The sequence below is a fragment of the Elgaria multicarinata genome, chromosome 16, assembly GCF_023053635.1.
Source record: "Elgaria multicarinata webbii isolate HBS135686 ecotype San Diego chromosome 16, rElgMul1.1.pri, whole genome shotgun sequence".
NCBI classification, from domain to species: Eukaryota; Metazoa; Chordata; class Lepidosauria; order Squamata; family Anguidae; genus Elgaria; species Elgaria multicarinata.
The window spans coordinates 9358318-9378906 of record NC_086186.1 but is presented as its reverse complement, the minus strand read 5'-3'; the positions used below and the strand labels follow the sequence as shown (position 1 = coordinate 9378906).

Here is a 20589-nt window from a genome sequence, read left to right as displayed (position 1 = left end):
CCTGTCCTCACAAATTCTCCCCCTCTGCCTTTCTCACTGCTGCAGTGTAACATACGGAGCTGATGTTTTCACTGATTACCAGAAACACAAAGATAGCTCAGACTCCATTGGCATAAATATAATTTGAAGGGTCTGGACCTCCATGTGCATCCTTTTGCACTTTTTAATTATTATTTTTTACTGACTTTGAGTCTCATCTTCCAATTCACAGCCCATTGACCCTGATGAACGGAGCTCTGCTTGGTACACTTTGCTCTGCTCTGGATTCCTGTATGCCCTGGACTTAAATGGCTTAAATTGCACCAGTCAAAGGAATATCTTTGTGCTTTATTCCCTCCATTGTAAAAAAAATTAAAAATTAAAAAATGACCATTTATTCTTGACTGCTCTGTAGCATAATTTAATCAGTTACTGGTCCATAAAAGGAACTTGTGATTGTTACATTCTCTTAGGAGCCTTTGATGAGACTTCCTGAAAATCATTTGGAAAATCCAAGTGTAAAGGTTGACTGACACACTAAGAAGGATCAGGAAAAATTGGTGAGGCAGGATTTGCCTTTGGAGAAACTGCTGTAATTCTTCTTCAGGAATGGATGAGAACACTCACGGTAGTGTATTCATTGTGAATACGTGATGATAAAATCTGATGAAAAAATAATAAATCAATTACATACACATAGAGAGAGGAGTTGGAGGCCCAGAGACCTCACGGATGCATGAAGAGCTGGGCTTGCCTGAAGATGCAAAGGTTCTGAAGAACATCTGTAAAGGCCCTTCAGGTCTTCTTGGAGTAGATGTCATTTTTAAAGTGGAATACGTGTACAATTTCCATTTCAGATACATCGATGAATGTTCTTGACATTGCTTTTACAAGTTATTTTTCCATTCCACCTCCAGTAAAAATGAATAAATAAATTGTAATTTACCCAGTTTAACTCTAAAGGAAATGGTGGGCAACTTGCCACCCTCCAGGGGTTTTTTTTTTGGGGGGGGACTACAACTCCCATCAGCTTTAACCAGTAGAGCCAAGGGTGAGAGATGATGGGAGTTGCAGGCTCCTTTTGGAGGCCCACGAGTTTCCCACCCCTGACCTAAGATCTCAACCTGTAGCATGGGGTGGGCTCAGGGGTCCAGACCCACCAGGCAAGCAGGTTTTGCTAGTCTCTCACCTGAAGGAAATGTCAGCTTCAGCCAGAGGTCTTCCCTTGCTGGACTTGGTGGATATATGCAATGCATGCGAATGGAGCCACACATGAGAATCTGGATAATGGGGAAAGGGTTCAGCTGCTAAAATTTATTTATTTATTTTAAAACATTTCTTGGCCACCTTTCATGGCAAAAAAACTCACAAGCTGGCTTACCACAATAAAATACATAAAAACAGTTTAAAACATGAAAAGCAACAAAAACATACCCAGTAAAATAGCAGTTTAAACAATAAAAGCTAACTATAAAATCATCAAGAAGAACAGCAAAGCAGCATTCATCATGTGAAGGCCACGGGAAATGGCCTTCTTTTAAGGACTTCTTAAAAGCCTGCAAGGATGGTGCATGGCGGGCCTCCAAGGGGAGTTTGTTCCACAGGTGTGGGGCCACTGCTGAGAAGGCCCCCTCCCGTGTGGACACCCACCTAATCTCTCTCACAGGTGGGCAAAACCATGCCCATCCTCAGTGCTTCTATCCCAGCTCCCCATGCCCCTTAGCATCCTTTCCATGGCTCAGTGATTTGGAAGTGCCCATTTGTTACCTTGCTCTCCATGCTTAAGGGGAGGGAAATGTGAGGGGAATGGTCTCCTGTTTCCAGTGATGCATTGTCCTCCACACCCATTGGGAGTACTGGGCCTGCCCTTGGGGGTACTGGGAGCCCAGGCCTGCTCCATTGAGGCAAATACAGCCACAGTGGCATTGAGGAAGTCAATCAATAGGGCCCAGTGGCCTATAGGAATGTCACAAACATACAAGGAATCCAGAATTCATGTTGGGGTGGGGACTGCATTGCTGCTCCATGGTAGGGAAGTTTCTACCCATGAACACATGAACTGTTGGATTCCACCAGATCTGCTTCTTCTGGGTTTTGCAAGATTTATTTAGTGTCCTGGGCCCAGAGGACAGCCATGCCATGCAGCTTGAAGATACCACAGGGCATACCAGTTCAGGGGAGCCAAGTCACCTACTTGTGGGTCCCTGGTCAACAGCTGGTTGTCCACTGTGTGAACAGAGTGCTGGACTAGATGGACCCTTGGTCTGATCCAGCAGGGCTTTTCCTATGTTCTTATGAGGTGGAATCTGCTGATACTTCATGAGAAGACAGGCAAGAAGGACCAATCGTAGACACTAGTGGTCTATATTGGGGTAAATCATTTTGGTCAAAGTTAGAGGTGGAAGTTCATTAGCAGGATTCTTGGTTACTAATGGCACCTGCCAGACAGCTGTCCCAAAAGAAGGGGCTAGTTTGGGGAGAAATGGTGCCACAGAGTGCAGAGATGGCCTTTGAACATCCATCTTGATGTTGCTTGTTGGGCTTGTTCCAAGAATTCAAACTCCTCACTTGGCTGCTTGACTCCATGACGGTTTGTATAGTCTAGTACCATGTATTTAACAGAATGGTCTGGCCTGACCTTGCTGGAGTGTCTGCTGGATCATCAGCTCAGAGAAGAACCGGAATAGCTGAATGCACAGACGTTCAGCTTTACCACCACCAAACCGAGACGCAAGCAACCCATCCAAACCTTGGGATCCCCGACTGAAATGACCAGGTCCTGCCCCATGAATTGCTGTGGAGTGATAACACCGAAATGAACAGCGAGGGCAGCAAAATCTCCAGATTGTCATTCATTATTATTACAATCAAAGCACCCAGGAGACAGAACGTGGCTGCAGCATGTGTGAAAATAGAGCGAAGACGAAGGAGCAGATGAGGGTCGAGTGAAGGGGGGGGGAATCAGTGAAATGGAAGTGAGGCCTGGGCATTGTGCAGCGCTCCCCAATCAGCTGGCCTTTCCTGGCCCCCAGGCTTTGTGAGGGCTGTTTATTCACAGCTGATAAAAGATGACTTTGCTGCTCTTTGGTGGGTGACAGCTTGCAGTGGTCAGTGGATGGAGGCCGTTTCCCTTTGCAAAGGAGAAGATGTCAAAGGTGACGCTTGAAGACTCCAAAAGCCAACAGCTGCCAGAAAGAGATTAGCAGTGGTGACACTTTCCCCTGTTGAGAGGGGTGGGGCGGGGAAAGGTCAAGGGCAGGAGCAGGGAGCTTTATAAAGCTGGAACAAATTGGGAGGGGTGGGCCTCGGCAGCCCTTGATATATGCAGCAAAGGGAGCAGTGGCCAACAAGCCCTCCAAGCCTTATAGCAAAGGCCGCACATGGCTATAAGTTTCCAGCAGGCTAGATCTCACACCCTGCCACAGCCAGCATCCTCAACACTTTTAGGGATCTAAATCCTTCCGCTCCTGAGAAGTCCTCGACCAAATATCTGAAATGGACTGAGAAGAGAAATGTGAACTAGCTAGAGCAGGATGGACAGAATCTGAAGTTGCTCCGTTCTTCCCTGCGCACTCAAGAGCCCCATGCTGTACCCCGCACCAACTCCATCAAACCAGGTTTTGCAAGGAAATGACTAAGGCCACAGCTAGACCTAAGGTTTATCCTGGGATCATCCAGGGTTCGCCCCTGCCTGAGCACTGGATCCCCTTTGTGTCACCTAGATGAACACGTTTGACCCCTGGATGATCCTGGGATAAACCTTAGGTCTAGCCATGGCCTAACTCTGGATTAAGGGGTTTAATGATTCTATGTTTTGGAAACTATAAATCTGGAGACCACCCAGCTCCTCGTGGAACGATCTGGAAGTGTGACACCAATGTCATTTTCAAGACATATGGGGCTTGTTCAGACAACACGCAAAGCCATGGTTACACCGTTAACCCTTTTGCAGCAAATGGTTAGTGAGCATGTTTAAACTGTGGTTATGTAGCCACCGTGGTTAAGAATGGTTCACATGACATGCTAACTATAACAATTAGCTCAAAATGCTTAACCACTGTAACTTAGCGTGTCATCTGAACAGGGTCATGGTGGAATGACAAAGCATCCAGGAAACCAGATTACACTTTAAAAATGTAGGCTGTAATCCTTAACACATTTACTAGGTATTAAAGCCCATTGAACACAATGGGACTTGCTTCAGAATAAACATCCATAGGATTGTGCTGTCAAACAAGAAAAAGTTTTAAGAACATAAGAAGAGCCCTGCTGGATCAGACCAAGGGTCCATCTAGTCCAGCACTCTGTTCACACATCGGCCAAGGATGAATAAGCAGGACATGGTGCAACAGCACCCTCCCACCCATGTTCCCCAGCAATTGATGCACACAGGCTTACTGCCTCGAATACTGGAGGCACTTTATTTTATTTTTATTCATTTTATTTTTTATTACATTTAGATACTGCCCCATAGCCAATGCTCTCTGTATGGTTTACAAAGATTAGAGGCAAATTTATTATGGCAGACATTTTGTGGGCTCTAGTTAACAATTTGCTCTCTGGCTGTACTCCTGTGAGTAACACGCCTTGAACTCAATGATGCTTACTTCAGAGTAAACATGCATGGAGTTGCACTGTGATTCACTAGTCTATAACTCATATTTTTATGGAACATCTATAATAAAATGGCCTATGTAGCAGCTCAATGCCTTTTGAAAATTAAGCAAAAAACAAAAACAAATTCTACAATGTATAAAATGAGCATATGTTGGTGTATGCCATTTTGTGTGTTTGTGTGTTATCGTGTGTTATAACATTTTGTGTGTTATCACACTATAACTAGAGTACTCTTCGAGATGCCAACAGACCAGTGGCCATCCACTGAGGGGGGAAAGGGGGGATGTCTGACATGCAGGAGAGAGAATTAATTTGTTATTTAAATATGGTGTGCCTAAAAGGAAAAGGAGGGAGGGGAGGAGAAGGAGAAGAAGAAGAAAAAGGAGGAAGAGGAGGAGGAGGAGGAGGAGAAAGAGGAAAGAAAAAGAAAAAGGAGGAGGAGGAGGAGGAGGAGGAGGAGGAGGAGGAGGAGAAAGAAGAGAAAGAGGAGAAGAAAAAGAAAAAGAAAAAGGAGGAGGAGGAGAATGAAAAAGAGGAGGAGGAGAAAAAGAAAAGGCGGAGGAGGAGAAAAAGAAAAGGAGGAGGAGGAGGAAGGGATAGGGAAGGAGGGAGAGAAGGAAGGAAGGAAGGAAGGAAGGAAGGAAGGAAGGAAGGAAGGAAGAAAAGAAAAGAAAAGAAAAGAAAGTATAACCACAAATTATTATTTTTTTAAAAAAATAGTTTTCCCCTAAGGTAACCCTTTCCCCTTTTATTTCAGGAATAACATGTTTAGAATGTAAGTTCCAATGTAAAATATATCGTTATTTTTCTTTCAGAGATCTTAACGTAGGGGACACATCTTACCCACGTAGAAATATGCTTTGCCCTTTCTGTGCCCCTCCCCACTCGATTTTTTTTTCCTTGGTGCTCCTGCTACCATTCCCAAAGCCAATGAAGTACAACACGGAGCTATTTCTGCCCTCCATGGCCAGCACAATCCCCTGATAATGCCAGGTGTCGTGTTTTCTAGCCACAGATGCAACAGATATGAGGGAGCCTCCGTTATAGGGCAGTATAGAAATGTAATAAGTAATAAATAATAATACTGAACCTCTCTTTATAGTGTTATGAATAAGTTGTTTCTTATTAAAGACACAGGAAAAAGCCCTTTGAGCTGGAATATGACTGTTCCCTTCCCTGATCTCTCCAGGCACAGTATTGCTGGCTAACAAAGAGGAAAGACTGCAGCCCCCTCCCATCCCTCCTCTCTGCCTGGCTGCTGAGAGAAATTGCAGACATGGTTAACCCTGTCACCTGTCTCTGCTGTGGGCAGGCCAACCCCGAAGCCCATGAGGTCATGACAGCTTTGCCTTCTGAACGAAGATGTTGATTCTTTCTCCCTTCTTGTTATCTTTCTGATGCCAGACAAGACGGTTCTTTCTTTTCTCCCAGGCTTTTTAGATTATTAAAAAAAAAAAATGGCTGTTCCACCCTTTTTCTTGTCTTTTGTGTCCTATTCTTTGAGCTTCTTGTAATCCTCCCAGAGAAGTTTTGTTAGTGGGCAGATTAAAAATATCATAAATGATAAAATAAAACAATAATTCCTGTTCTTGAGCTCCTACTGATTGGATGAAGAAGATGTACCCAGTCGATAACTTTTGGCTAATGGTGGCGGGTCTGTTTGATGCCCATGAACTCCTTGCATGCTCCTGGCATGAGCAAAGCCTGCCCTTGTAAAATCCGGAGCGACAGCACGGGGCTGGGGGGGGGGGAATCAAATGAGGCAATTAGGCAGGTGGACATGGTCTTAACAGTTTCCCCCTTTTGCCCCTGTGCTGTTCCGTCTCTTGTCATTAAACTGCTTTTAAAAGAATTAGGGTCTGGCTGATTATTCTGAGATTGTTCTAAGTTTAGGGCTGATCATCCCTCTTCCCCCTGCAACACACACACACACACACACACACACACACACACACACACACACACACACACACACACGATTAATACAATGAATGTAACTGCGAGTAAATAGGGATCATGCCAGATCTACACCAAGCAGGGATACAGCACTTTGAAAACATTTTGAAAACTGTGTATGGAATGTGTTCTGGGCCCCAACGGTTGTCACTACTGTTATAAACCATTTTAAAGCAGTAGTCTAGATCCTGCCCCTCTCATGTCTGGGCTCAGAGACCGAAAGAGGACAAGATTTCTCAAATTGCTGTGATCAACCTCACGATACCTTCCTCGGGTGTTTGATCTGGAATGTTTGATGAAAGAAAGAAAGAAAGAAAGAAAGAAAGAAAGAAAGAAAGAAAGAAAGAAAGAAAGATTCTGCACCAAAGTTACTCAAATCTGGAGCCAAAATGAAATAAAATAAAGCTGGATTTTGCTTCTTCTTAGAGTGCCTTCTCCTATAGAAGGTTAGCTATCGTTACAGCTATTTTTGTTTTTGACGCTGCTGGATTTTGTATCCTGACTCAGTTATGCAATTTAATGGAATGCACATATATTGGCTCATTTAGCACAATTTATTTTGTTTACTGTATATGTGTGTGGGTTTGCAGAGTTATGCAGAGCTCTAAAGTGGTCCTGCTGCCCCAACCCACCCACACCCACCCACACACACACACACACACAAAATTTTGGAGATGGCACTACACAGTTCCCAAACAGTTTCAAGTCTTCCTTTGCTGCTACAAAGGTGGGAAACAATTCTCAGAACGCCTGTTCCGGAGCCCATCCACCACATCCTGCGTTTCTCCACATCTGTGTAGAATTGTGCAATACACATAGTCCTGTCCCCAAAGCTCCCGAGAAATCAAGAGGGGGTCAGCACTAACAGCCAAACTCCAGGGTGGGGAGGGGAGAAAGCGTGGAAGGACACAATAGACCGAAACCAGGCTTTTGACCCACAGCTGCTCCGGCATAGAACAACCAAAGCGAGGATGCGCAGACAATGGTAGAATTCAAGGTTTCAAACAGGACTGCAGTGGTTAATCGATTAAGTGCTTAATGCCACAATCCAATACGTGTCTACTAAGACGTAAATTGTGTTGTGTTTAATTGGACGTACACCTTAGTAAGTGGGTAGAGGATCTCAACCTTCATTTTAGAATTTTGGCAGGCTGCCTCAGATAGCGGATTTGGGGCTTCATGAGAAGGCAGCACATTCTTAGTGTATTATTTATTTATTTTATTGTATGTTACCTCCCAGAGAGAAATGCTTGTGAGAGTTTCTGCCTCAGTGCCAAAATGTCTTTCCTAGCCTTTGGCATTATTATGCACCTTGACTGAAGGAGATGGGGGGATGGGTTTCCTGTCCCACCTCAGGCAGCAGAAAATGCCTTGAGCAAGCGCTGACTGCACGTAAGTGGGTATAGGATTCCAACCTAGCAGTGCAATCCTATACCTGTCTACTCAGAGGTGGGTCCAACCATCTTACTCCCAGATGAGTGCGTATAGGATTGCAATTTAAACCCATGTCAAAGCTGTCCTAATTAACCGGGCAGCATATATTTCATTTTTTTAAAAAAAAGCATTAGAAAGCACCATTCTAGACAGAGGACTCATTCCTCTACACATTCACTCTCTTCAAGGCCAGAGAGGAGGGTCAGTCCTCTTCTGATACCTCTTATGACAAAAATCGTCTCTGCCCAAAGGAATTGTGTTTTTCGACTTCGGAAGAGATGGTTTGTTTGTTTTGATAATATACACACGCTTGCAAATTTACTAGATTAATCAACTGATCAAGAATGCAATTAAACGGATTTATTTTATTTTTAAAAAAATGGGGTGACGGCTCTCATTTAGACAGCTAGGAGCAATACTCTCCCACCGTATTAATTGCAGTAATGTCAGCTGAATCATTGAACAAGCTCTTTTCTGGCTTCCGCTTTTGTAGGTTTATTTTATTATTTCATATTGCAGCACCAAAACACCAGGCTTGGAGCTGCAGCTGCAGCAGCGGGCAGGCGGTAAGGGGAACAAAATAGCTCGATTTTTAACTTCACAGCGCCTTACTTGGCCTTGAAACCCTCACTCTTTCTTGCTCCGTGTTTGCAACTGGATTTTGATGCCTTGTTTATTTGTTTGTTTTGAAGTAGCCAGACACTGCCGACACACTAGAGGCAATGGGTTGGATCGGGAGATTTAGTCATGCTTAGAGCAGACCCACTGAAATTATTATTATTATTATTATTATTATTATTATTATTATTATTATTATTATTTGTGAACTGCCCTGAGAGCTTCGGCTATGGGGCAGTATAGACATGTAATAAATAAATACATAAAAATAGGACTCGTTAGTCATGACTAACTTGCCCCACTGTTTTCAATAAGTCTACTCTAAGCATCTCTAAGTTTGTATCTAACCCGGTATATTTTTTACCGTCTGATATACTACTAGCCAGAATTAATATTCCTCTGATCCTGGTAGAAGATTTTTTTTTGGAGGGGACACATTCCTTTCCCTTCCACCCGCCATCATCAGGTCCCTCTTTTCCTTCCGTGTTACCCACTGATGTCATAAGATCGTAAGAACATAAGAGGAGCCCTGCTGGATCACACCAAGGGTCCATCTAGTCCAGCATTCTGTTCACCAGCTGTTGACCAGGAACCCACAAACAGGACTCGACTGCAACAGCACCCTCCCACCCATGTTCCCCAGCAATTGGAGAACATTCTTCTGTCCCCATGCACCATCCATGAAGATTGGGCCCTCACCCATGTAAAGGGGACCCTGATACGAGGAAGAAGAGGAGGGAGCTTTGACCAAAGATGGGCAGGTGCTTCAGAGAAGGTCCCACCAGGTACAATTCTAGGTGCTTAGAGGATCCAGTTACACCAGTCATCCTGCCAGGGGCTCATTCACCTGCTCACACCCCAAGCCGATGTGTGCTAGCACCCGTGACAATGACCGAGGTCCACAGATGTCACATGGATCAGTCCCTGTGCCAGAGAAGAAAAATGACAGCTGACCTTTCCAAAAAAAAATAAAATGACAGCATTGAGAACTCCGAGGGAGAACTGGACACTGAGATTGTACCTCATAGTTCACTACTGTTAAGAATGTTCCAGCTCAAATGGTAGAACTAGACGGTGTTGGCAAATTCGATTTTATTCCGTTTGGACTTAATCGAGTCGGGATTGTGCAATGCGTTTGTGTGCCCGGAATCCTTCCAACTGAAGCTAACGCGCTATGCAAATGAAAGTGGGCTCTAGTCCACATGAAAGTTTCTTCTACCACAGAGGAAGGCAACAGAGTGCCCTGCCTATTCTACAACAACAGATGCAATCTCACATAAACTGAATAATTCAGTCCCAGAAACCCGGTTTTGCATGCCGGAGGTCCCAAGTTCAATTCCCCCCCCCCGCCCCCGCAGCCTCTCCAAGTGTGTGTGTGTGTGTGTGAATCCTAACTGTGGCACATAGCAATGCACTGTAAGTCGTTACTGAGGCGGTGGCATTTCCCTTGTTTTTGCAGCAACAGCTTAAAACGACTCCCCAGTTTGGGGATTTTACCCGAGAACGATTAACAGACCCAATTTCTTGCGGTGCTTGGAAAAGCCTGGGAGCCTGGGAAATCCAGCCTCCAGCCTCCACCAGCCTGACTGCCAAAGACAGGTCTCTGCTGAGCTCCAGGGAGCCTTTTTCCAGCCTCTGCCCCGCAACCACCACGTACCCCACATGCAGACATCTAGTTCGTGATCATGTTACATTTTGCCTTTATGGCCAGTATCCAAAGAGCCATCACGTGAAACGTTCAACTTCTGCTTCTTGGAATTCAATTTCCCCAAGAAAAGAGGGGCCTGAAACTCGGTGGTCCCAGTATTTAAAGCCCATCAGGGCCACGTGGACACACCCAAGGCAACTCGCCGGATTCACGGTTCTGTCTCCAGCATGGCGATTCGTTTCTACTATTAAAAGCCTATACAGAAAACAGTGTGGCCCTCACCCTGACTTTTTAATGAGATTGCTCCAGAGTAACTGGCCTGCATCCTGGGAACTCCAACCATTTACACAGAGTCCTATCTACAAATCCTGCGGACAAAGACAGCACAATTCTGGGCGGACGATTAAGAGGGAGGGGACAGACACTCCACCGCCCAAACTTAATCTGGTTCCCGGCTGGGCGAAGTCAGTCCCAGTGGTGGAGGTGGGGAGGGGGGCACACAGTTCCCATCTTCTCTTCCGACCTGGGCCGGGAAAGGGTGGACAGAAGCCATCCCTGCACATTTTGCCTAGTCTTTTCTAGCGCCCTAGCCGGCCTCTCAGTCCGTCCATCTATTCCTTGAGGATGCCCGCAGGTATCCTCATTCTGCACACACACACACACACACACACACACACACCCAGCCCCGAAATGGCCCAAGTGCAGCATCTGATAATGAAGGAACTTATAGAAGCTTGCAAAACAACGTAAATAATTTAGCATGATATTTCAGGGGGAAATCGCTATCTTAAATCACCCCCCTATAAATTGCAGACTTTATAAGTAGGGGGCTGGTGAGCCTACATTTTTAAAGTAGCCATATTCAAAGAGACATAGATGTCTGTATTAATTATTCATCGGCTGGTGCCTTCCTTCGTTTCTAACTTATTATTAATTAGGCGCCTCCAGTCTTTTCGCAGAAAGCTGGGCAGAGCCGGTTGCAGCTTTAAATATGAATTAAAAGCAAATCCAAGTGACTGTAATGCGAAAATTATTCCGTGTCTTCCTTGGCAGAGATGAAGAGGCGCGCGGATCAATACTCGGTGGGACTTGGCTCCCAACGACAGGGGGTTATTGATAGCGTAGATTAATGACGTTAATGATTGAAAAAGGGAAACAAAAAACCCGAGCAACTTATAAACTTTTTATCTGCTGGAGCTCCAGCCATCAAGCATGAATTAAAGGGCTGGTTGAGGAGGGTAATCAGGACATTATTTATGAACCTGGAGAAATTCCTCCGGTCCCTTCGATGCTTTTGTATTTCGGGATCTCGGCTCCAGGCTAATGGGGTTGCTACCGCACCGCGAGCAAAACCGGATCCCAAATTACATTCCGAAGTGCTAGAGAGGGAGGGGGAGGGGAGGAGCCTCATTTGAAGCCCCCCCCCCCCAAATGCGAACAGCAAGCGAAGCTCTGGCCCGTTCTACACCTAAGGATTATCCCAGGAAAATGGAGGGATCGTCCCTGCCTGCTCCTGGGATCCCTCTGTGGCATTTGGATGCACAAGGACGATCCCGGGACGGTCCCTGGAAAAAAGGCAGGTGTAGAAACAGCCTCTGAGGCCAACAACTGCACCAAGGGGCTGAACCCTCATGCCAAAGCGAGGGAGAAAAGGCAACCGGATGGAAAAGGAACCAGCGAGGGGAACAGAAGCACGGAACGACTTAATTCTGCTGAACTAAAGACTGAGAGAGAAATATCAACGACCGGCATCAATTGCAGAACACGGAAATGATAGGAAACAGAAATGAGACCTTGGCCCTTTTTACACCTAAGGATTATCCCAGGAAAATGGAGGGATCGTGTCTGCCTGCTCTTGGGATCCCCTGTGTGGCATTTGCATGCACAGGGATGATCCCGGGACGATCCCTGGAAAAAAGACAGGTGTAGAAACGGCCCTCGTTATCACGGTCTAGAGCAGCCTTCCTCAACCTGGGGCGCTCCAGATGTGTTGGACTACAACTCCCAGAATGCCTTCTGGGAGATGCAGTCCAACACATCTGGAGCGCCCCAGGTTGAGGAAGGCTGGTCTAGAGAGAGTGTTTAGCCTTGTCTCATATTTCAGCACCTGGACGGTGTCCTGGGCTGAAAAACACACACAAGACCAGCAGGAAGTCTTAGGAGCGAAAAGTTCTGGTTAGAAAGCGAAGGCGTTTGCCACCCAAGCCAGCCTGCGAAGGAGGCAAATCCAGAACACTAAAGTCCCATTTCCACCCAGAGGCTGTCCATTGGGAAATCTCACCCCATATCCTCAGCATATTATTATTATTATTATTATTATTATTATTATTATTATTATTATTATTGCCTGTTTCAGTCTTTCTGGCTGGCTGCATTTCATGCTTTAAATACCTGCTTTAATTTAACTTTGACTATTGGGAGGTATAGAAATGTAATCAATCAATCAATGGCAAAACACACAGATTGTGTGTCCAATATTGGTGAATGGTTGGCAAGAATTGAAACTCTAAGGAGGAAACCTCCCAGGTTTCAAGATGGCAAACTTACAGTAAAGGCTGACATATGTGGTTTCAAACCTATTTAACTCCACTAAGGATCAAGTGCAGAACTCACATTATACTATTAATAAAATGAGACTAAAGGAATAAATGAGCTCCCGGTACAGTAGGAAAATGAGTGATAACTGGAACAGAGCTTTGAATTTTTTAGAGACTACACACACAAAAATAACTTTAGTGATAGTTAAACAATGGGTTCCTTAATCCAGAATAAGGCAATCTGGCTAATTTGTCCCATTGATTAATTTCTACAGAGACTTTGCTCACTTCCTCTGCTGTCCTTCTGCCAAAGGTAAGGGCGGAACCAAGGAATCTTCTGCAATAATATTATTGGTAAAGGGTTTTCGCACTTGTCCGTCTGCCAGCCAGCAGAAAAGTTTTCTATTCAAGCAGGCCTTGAGCTCCTAAAATGCCCCATAGAGTGGGGTGCGGTCTTTATTCTATAATTTGTGTTGTGTGTTGTGTGCATGCATGTGTTTTGTGTGTGTGTGTGTGTGTGTGTGTGTGTTTTGTGTGTGTGTTTAATATATTTGTTTTATTATTGTTTTTGACTACAGTGGTGGAGTTGGTTTTGATTTTTAAAATATTTTTAATGATTGTTAGGAGCCTGGAACGCCATTTTCTTGGTGGCAAGGTGGGGGTATAAATCGAATCAAAAAATAATAAACAAGGGAGGATGGTATAGCATTTACACACACAGCGATAATGGCCAAGGCTGCCCCATCCATGGCGTAAGGTTGCCCAAGGAATGATGGGGCAGGAGGGAGAGGAATCGTATCATTTTTCGTTTTGGTTTGTTGCTTGTTTCTTTCCTTTCGTTTTCCCGAGTATGCACAAGAAAGGACACCCTAATACGTTTGCAATGGATTTTGTAATAAAATGCAAACGGACACTATTGTGCTTGCAAATCACTGACTCCAGGCTTCCTTTTCTCTTCAGTTTTGTATCTTTTAAAATATTGATGTCGATATAATTGGTAGGGATAGATCTGTCTTCGGAAAATCAATGTCCGCCCTTCCTTCCTTCCTTCCTTCCTTCCTTCCTTCCTTCCTTCCTTCCTTCCTTCCTTCCGTGGGAAAAGGTTAAAGCCTTCGAGCTGTGGCGTCCCGAACTAAAAATCGTTCACGACCAAGACGGCGCGTCCACAGAAGTGGCCCGTCTGGGAAAGCTGGTAGCTCCAGAGAACAGCGGCTGAGCCGTTCGCCATTTCTCACGCCTGACCTTCAGCCAAACTTTAAACCGCGGAGGTGTTCAAGGGCTCCCTTTGAAAACAGAGCTCGGGGCTCAGATGTTGGCCAGCCAGAGGTTTAAAATGAAAAAAAGAAAGGGGGGGTCTCTCTCTGTCACCTCGGAGCTGCACCTTTGACTATTTGCAAGGCGTTTGGTGCGTAAAGAGGCAGAATTAGATTATTCATTGAGAGGCATTTGGGAGCAGGGTGGAGGGTGTCCAACCAGGGGATCTGGGGTTGAACGTAGAACTAGTTCGAGAGGCTTACAGCCTGGGCAGGTTGGGTGGCGTTTCCTGGTGGACGGGAAATCTGAGACCAGTCCAACCTGGGCCGAATTTGCTAATCCCAAACCACGGAGAGCCAAATTCTCGGGATCCGGGGGCAGAGAGCGAGCGAGAGACCTTATTTTCCCCGTGGCTAGGAGGCGGATGCAGCAGGTCTTCGGACGCCCCCCTGGGCAAATCGGTTTCTCCCAGCAACAGACGCTCGCCCATTCGCAAACGACTGAAATGCCTGAGCTCTGAGACCATCCAGATCCCAACCAGGTGGAAATATGGGTATTTCAGCGGAACTTCCTTCCTGGTATTGGCTATCCTTTAATCCGCAAGGGGTTGCCGTTATTTTCTTAAAATCAAAGCGGCTGTGTGGTTTCCCCTGAAAAGAAGCGTGTCCTTTCACTTTCAAGGATGTTTTAAAATCCTCCCAAGAGCTCTCAGCAGCGTGTAAACGTCCTAGGAAGTTACACACAGGGAGATCCTTTTTTTCTCCTTCTTCCTTTTTTCTTCTGATCTATGCCTGGAGAATACTAGGTGTACTAGTACAACGGGAGAACTCGTTGGAGTTTGCTAATATTGTCAAATGTAAAAAGAGAGCCGACCTGGAGACGCATTTTTAGCGTGTTTATAAACACACAATTATCATGAAACTTTATTTTCCAGATATTGTGCCGCATACTAATGAATAGGTAGGAAAAGTTAACTTTACAATATGACCTTGGCATTGCCAACGTTTAACTTTGATTTTTTGAATGTCAATTACTACGAAAATATCTTGCAATTTACAATACCTGCCACCTTTCAACGACAAACGTTGAAATCGAGTTTCTAATTCATGTTTTAAAATCTGTTGTAGGAAAAAGGATTTTTTTAAAAAAAAAATCAAAAATCAAACACGAATTAACAACTGAAACTTTATCTGTCATTTCCTTCCTACAAAAAAAAAAAAAAAAAAAAAACAGTATGAAATTGTACTGATGTAGCACTGGCGTTGTTCAAGCATCAGAATAACTGCATCTCTGCTATATATTTGAAAAGTATAAAGAATACAACTTCTTCAACACGATTTGGGCTCCGTGTACATCAAAAACAATCGACCTTGGAGAAAGTTTGGCTAATCTTACGTGGCTGATGCCTTTTTCTGCATAAGAAAGAAACCTGGGGGGTGGGGTAGTGAGGGTTTAGTTAAGCTGCCATTTAAAAAAATCCCCTCCTGCTTTAGTGTGCAAATTGTGCATGACAATAAAGTAACAAAAGAGGTGGCGGGGGTTGGTGCTTGTAGGTAGTAATTTTTCGGAGGTTTAGCAAAGAATCCCCTGCAAATCCGAGCTTCATTCACAGGCCAGTAAAACCTCTAAACCAGCCTTCCTCAACCTGGGGCGCTGGGGCATTCTGGGAGATGCAGTCCAACACATCTGGAGCGCCCCAGGTTGAGGAAGGCTGCTCTAAACCCAGAGATCAGCCCATTCGGTTTGTTTCCTTGGTCTTAAATTCGCTACTGAGCCAGCACGTTGTGTGCCCAGAGTGTTTTTACACCAACCTGTGCTGCGGCTGTGTGCCCAGCTCTGCTCAGCTCACCTCCAGAAGGCTATCGCAGAGCTAAAAGGGGGGGCAGAGAAGAGCAGGGGTCTCTGCACCAAACTCCCTAAGAGGAAAGATTGCATCCTCTGGTTGCAGCTTAGGGGGAGGCAGGGAGTAAAGGGAGCAAAATCATGCCTGGGATGGAGACAGTGGCCAGGGAGAGATTTTTCTCTCCCCACCATAATTCTGGAAGCCACAGGGGTCATCCCGTTAAATGGGACATTCAGGACAGCGAACGTAAGAAGAACGTAAGAGGTGCCCTGCAGGATCAGACCGAGGGTCCATCATCTAGTTCAGCACTCTGTTCACAGAGTGGCCAACCAGCCATTGACCAGGGACCCACAAGTAGGACATGGTGCAACAGCACCCTCCCACCCATGTTCCCCAGCAACTGGTGCACACAGTCGTACTACCTTGGATACTGAAGTAGCACATATCCATCAGGGCTAGTAGCCATTGATAGCCATTGAAAAAGAAGGACTTCTTCACACATCCTAAGCTATGGCTTTAAGGATGTGGTGGCTCAGTCAGCTTTTTTAAAAAGACAAAACAAAACCAGGTGGCTGCATTGATGGAGGATCCACTTGTCAGTGGGACCTACTCAGGATGACTATGGATTAGCTCCAGTGTCGATCTCTGGGGAACATGGACAAGGAGGTGCTGTTGCCCTCATGTCCTGCTGACCACCAGGGCATCAAGTAAGTCACTGTGCAAACAGAAGGTTGGACTAAAGAGACTTCCCTCCCCCCCCCCCGCGGTTTTCATCCAGCCCAGCTCTTCTGTTGTTCTTAGCCAGACTGCAGGCCACTTCGGCAAGTGAAAGACAGTGCAGGCTGGTGGCTCCGATGTCAGTGAGGCAGTGAATCCGCTCCAGGTTTCAGTCAAAACCAGTCTGAGCTCTAAAGGAGCACCCCACCTTGGATAGCTCCTGACTGAAATCTGGAGCGGAATCGCCATCCCACTGACATTGGAGCCACCAGACTCCACTGGTGAAAGAGCCACAGGTGACCGGGTCATGTATGATGAATAGCAAGTCACTCATGACACACACACCCTCTTCTTGGGGTGAACACTAGAGGGATGACTCAGAGGCCGGTGGAAGGCTGAGCGGCCACCTCTCCACAATTCCTGCCCCAAGGTAGGCCAGCAAAGAGGCTGGCGCAGCGCCCCACTCGATCGGGGGTGGGTGTGTGGAGGCGTTTAGTGGGAACGCTTCCTGTTGGCACACTCACAATCGCGGGTTGCCTTTATTCAGTGCTCTGCTGTAGTAGCAGAAGCACCTCTGCGTTGTGCCATTTGTTGACTTTCAAACCCCTCGATTTTCAACACAGCTTCCTTTTGTATCCTAAACCTCTTCGATTCTATAGCCTATAGCCAGGCTCATGCTACAGCTACTGTTAGCTTTATGGGACTCCCCAGAGTGTCCTGTTAACAGTACGGGGATGCAGAGAGAGGAGGAGGAAAGATGGAAGGAAGAGGAGGAGGACACAGAAGAAACAGGGCTGGTTTCTCCCAAAAAGCAGGTTCAGAGATACCCAAGAAACACAGGGGAAAAGAGGGTGGTGGAAAGGAGGCACACACACACACACACACATGCACACCCAAGGGCCACACTCAGTCAGACTGCGCTCAGGTGTAGGTAGGGCAGAAGAGCCCTGCTGGGTCAGACCAAGGGTCCATCTAGTCCAGCACTCTGTTCACACAGTGGCCAACCAGCCATCGGCCAGGGATGAACAAATAGGACATGGTGCAACAGCACCCTCCCACCCATGTTCCCAAGCAACCTGGGGCAGCGGAAGGTGTGTGTGCCTTCATCCCTCGGCTTCTCTCTCCCATTCTGTGCCCCCTTCTCAATAAATACTCCTGCCCCTCCTCCAAGTCCATTTTTCACACTGCTCCACCACAGTGTATTGCCCAGAGCAGGCAGAAGGTGGGGAGGGGGGAGAGAGACAGTCCCTGGGAGGCAGGCTGGAAATCCAGCTGCCATTCCTGAATCCACGGCCCCTTTCTAGTTGCCAGCCCCTTGTGTCCATCATGATACTGGAATGAAACGTGATGAAAACTTGATGAGATATGAACTACCCACTTGAGTGACTTCTACCTTGCAAGAGGAACTAGAGACAAAAGAGCCTGGGAAGGCAGGAGTTAAACTCCCCCCCATTTCCTCATGTGCCCCCCCCCCGCAGGCCTTTGTCCTGTTCCACCTCACAGGCCACTGCAGACTGGGAGGGGGGTAAGGAGGAAGCGGGGGGGGGGAGATCTACACCAAGCAGGATATTGCACTATGAAAGCGGTCTATCATAGAATCATAGAATAGCAGAGTTGGAAGGAGCCTACAAGGTCATCGAGTCCAACCTCCTGCTCAATGCAGGAATCCACCCTAAAGCATCCCCGACAGATGCTTGTCCAGCTGCCTCTTGAAGGCCTCTAATGTGGGAGAGCCCACAACCTCCCTAGGTCACTGATTCCATTGTCGCACTGCTCTAACAGTCAGGAAGTTTTTCCTGATGTCCAGCTGGAATCTGGCTTCCTTTATCTTGAGCCCGTTATAAAAGGCAGGAGCCAGACTCCTGCTTTATAGCGGTGTTGAAGTGCACTGACCACTGTTGGGGCCTATTGACACATGCCATACACTGCTTTCAGACCACTTTCATAGTGCAATATCCTGCTTGGTGTAGATCTGGCCTGGGTCTGACTCTGCCTTGCTTAAATGCATATCAGAGAATCCCTTGGAGAAGGTGGGGAGCAGGGGCGTTCCCTTGATTGTGCCTGTCCTGGGATTCTCAGCCAGGCTGTGATCTACACCCAGAGGCCATGGCACTTGGAAAGCAGTTTGAAAACGGTTGTCGAAACCGCTGCAAAGCGATAGTGTGTAGACGTTGCATTCTATGCACTCTTTGCCCACCTCACCCAGCTTCTCCTGGGCTACAGGTGAAGGCCAACACGTGGCAGGGGCCCTGAGAACTGGCCTGGCTGCAACTCTCTCAAGGAATAGGCGGCCCTCGGAGGCACCCTGGAAGGCTTTCCTGGAATACCGAAGCCCATCGGAGGACCGTGGAGGAGGGGAGGGGACGGGAGAGCAAGCAGCGCTGAGCCCGATCCTCCTGTAGGCGAGGCGGAGTCCAGAAAGTGTCGCTTCCAGGGAGTAAGCTCTATTGAATTCAATGGGGCTTACTTCCTAGTAGACCCCTAGGGGGTTGCACTCGAAGCCTGTAAGCAATCCGGGGCTCAGGAGGGCCAAGTCCGAGCAGAAATGCAAAACGAAGGACCCCGCGCAATGCGGCCAAATGCAGCTACAGCAAGGACGTGCATTTTGGACGTGAAATAACGCCTCCACCCCCACCCCACCCACCCCACTCGCCCCTCAAGCAGCGCACAGCAGGGCGGATGAAAAAGAGGGGGGCCCACCCCGCCCCAATCCCAAGGACCTCCGCCTCAGAAGAAAGGCAACCCCGAACCGGACCCCGCAGTGCGGCACGAACGAGGCAGCCAATGGAAAGGGGAACCACCAGCGGCTCCAACGCTCAGGGCAAAAGCTCAAGGCCGCGTCGCTGCTTTGATTCTTTCAAAAACAATCCATAAAGCCAGGAATGGATTCTTGGCGGCTGTTAAGAACGGGAAGGAAGGAAGGAAGGAAGGAAAAGGAAGGGAAGGAAGGAAGGAAGGAAGGGCCCGATCCGACGGCACCCCCGGGGGCAGAGGCCGACGGAAAAAGGAGCGGACGCGCCCCGACAGCTTTTCGTTCCACGTCAGCGTTCGGTGTCTTCAATTCACATGGGTTTATGACGTCGTGTGTAATTTTTCTTTACCGAGGATGAAAGGCGCCTCTTTGCCTCCCGAGCTGGGCCTGGCGTGGGGGGGGGGGCGCTCGGGGCTCCCTGCGGCCACGCGAAAGGACGGAGGGGTGGAGGGAGGAAGGGAGGGGAGCGCAAAGGCTGGCCCGGAGGGAGGCGGGGCGCTCCTCCTGCTGGCCCCCGCAGCAGCGCCCAAGGAGCGAGGCGAGAGTCCCGGCCTCCCCAGCCCTCCCAGCCCGCCTGGCAGCCCCAGGACCCGGCCGCCTTCCTTCCCCACCTTCCCCGCCGCCCTGGGGAGCCGGCAGGCGCGCGCGCCCCAGCCCCCCCCCCCCACAAGGTCTCCGCCTGCGCTCTCAGCATCGCGGCCGAACTTCTCTTGCCCGCGCCCTGCAGGCAGCGAGGAGATCCCGAGACCGGAGCGCGCCAGGCAGGCAGCGGGGGGGAGGTGCCGCTCGCTTCCCCGTTCCCCCGCCCCCCACCACCAACCGGCCGGCCCGGAGACGCTTACCGCGGGGGGGGGGGAGGCTCCTAGCGCGGTCCCGGAGCAGATCTGGAGGCAGCAGGCGCCCCCCTCCCGGGGAGGCCCGTCGGCTCACCTGGCACGGGGGGAGACGGGGGTCCAGTCCCCGCCGTCGCGTTCCAAGCCTCCGGGGAGGGGAGCCCGGCCAGGCCTCGCGCTCTTGGAGGGGGGCAGCCGCTTCTGCCGCGGGACAGCCGCCCCCCCCCAAGGTCCCTCTGCGCCCAGCCCCAGCCCGACGGGCCCGTGGAAGGGCTGGCAGCAGCTCCTGCGCTGCGGGCTTCCCCGGTCCTGCTGCCGCGGAGCAGCGCCGCGGGCCCAGCCTCGCCCGGGCGGACGCGACGTGCCTGTGAATCGCCGCGGCCGCCTCCCTCCCGCTTATG

At 48.1% G+C, this 20589-nt stretch overlaps 1 long non-coding RNA gene across 1 annotated transcript; it reads right to left on the bottom strand.

Annotated features, from left to right (window-relative positions):
• Window positions 1-394: 394 nt before the first annotated feature.
• On the bottom strand, window positions 395-20369 carry LOC134409505 (uncharacterized). The gene is made up of 3 exons (XR_010026189.1): window positions 20286-20369; window positions 1169-1259; window positions 395-642 (listed from the first exon to the last, which is right to left on the bottom strand). It is a non-coding gene; the product is annotated as an uncharacterized LOC134409505 (long non-coding RNA).
• Between the last annotated feature and the right edge of the window lie 220 nt (window positions 20370-20589).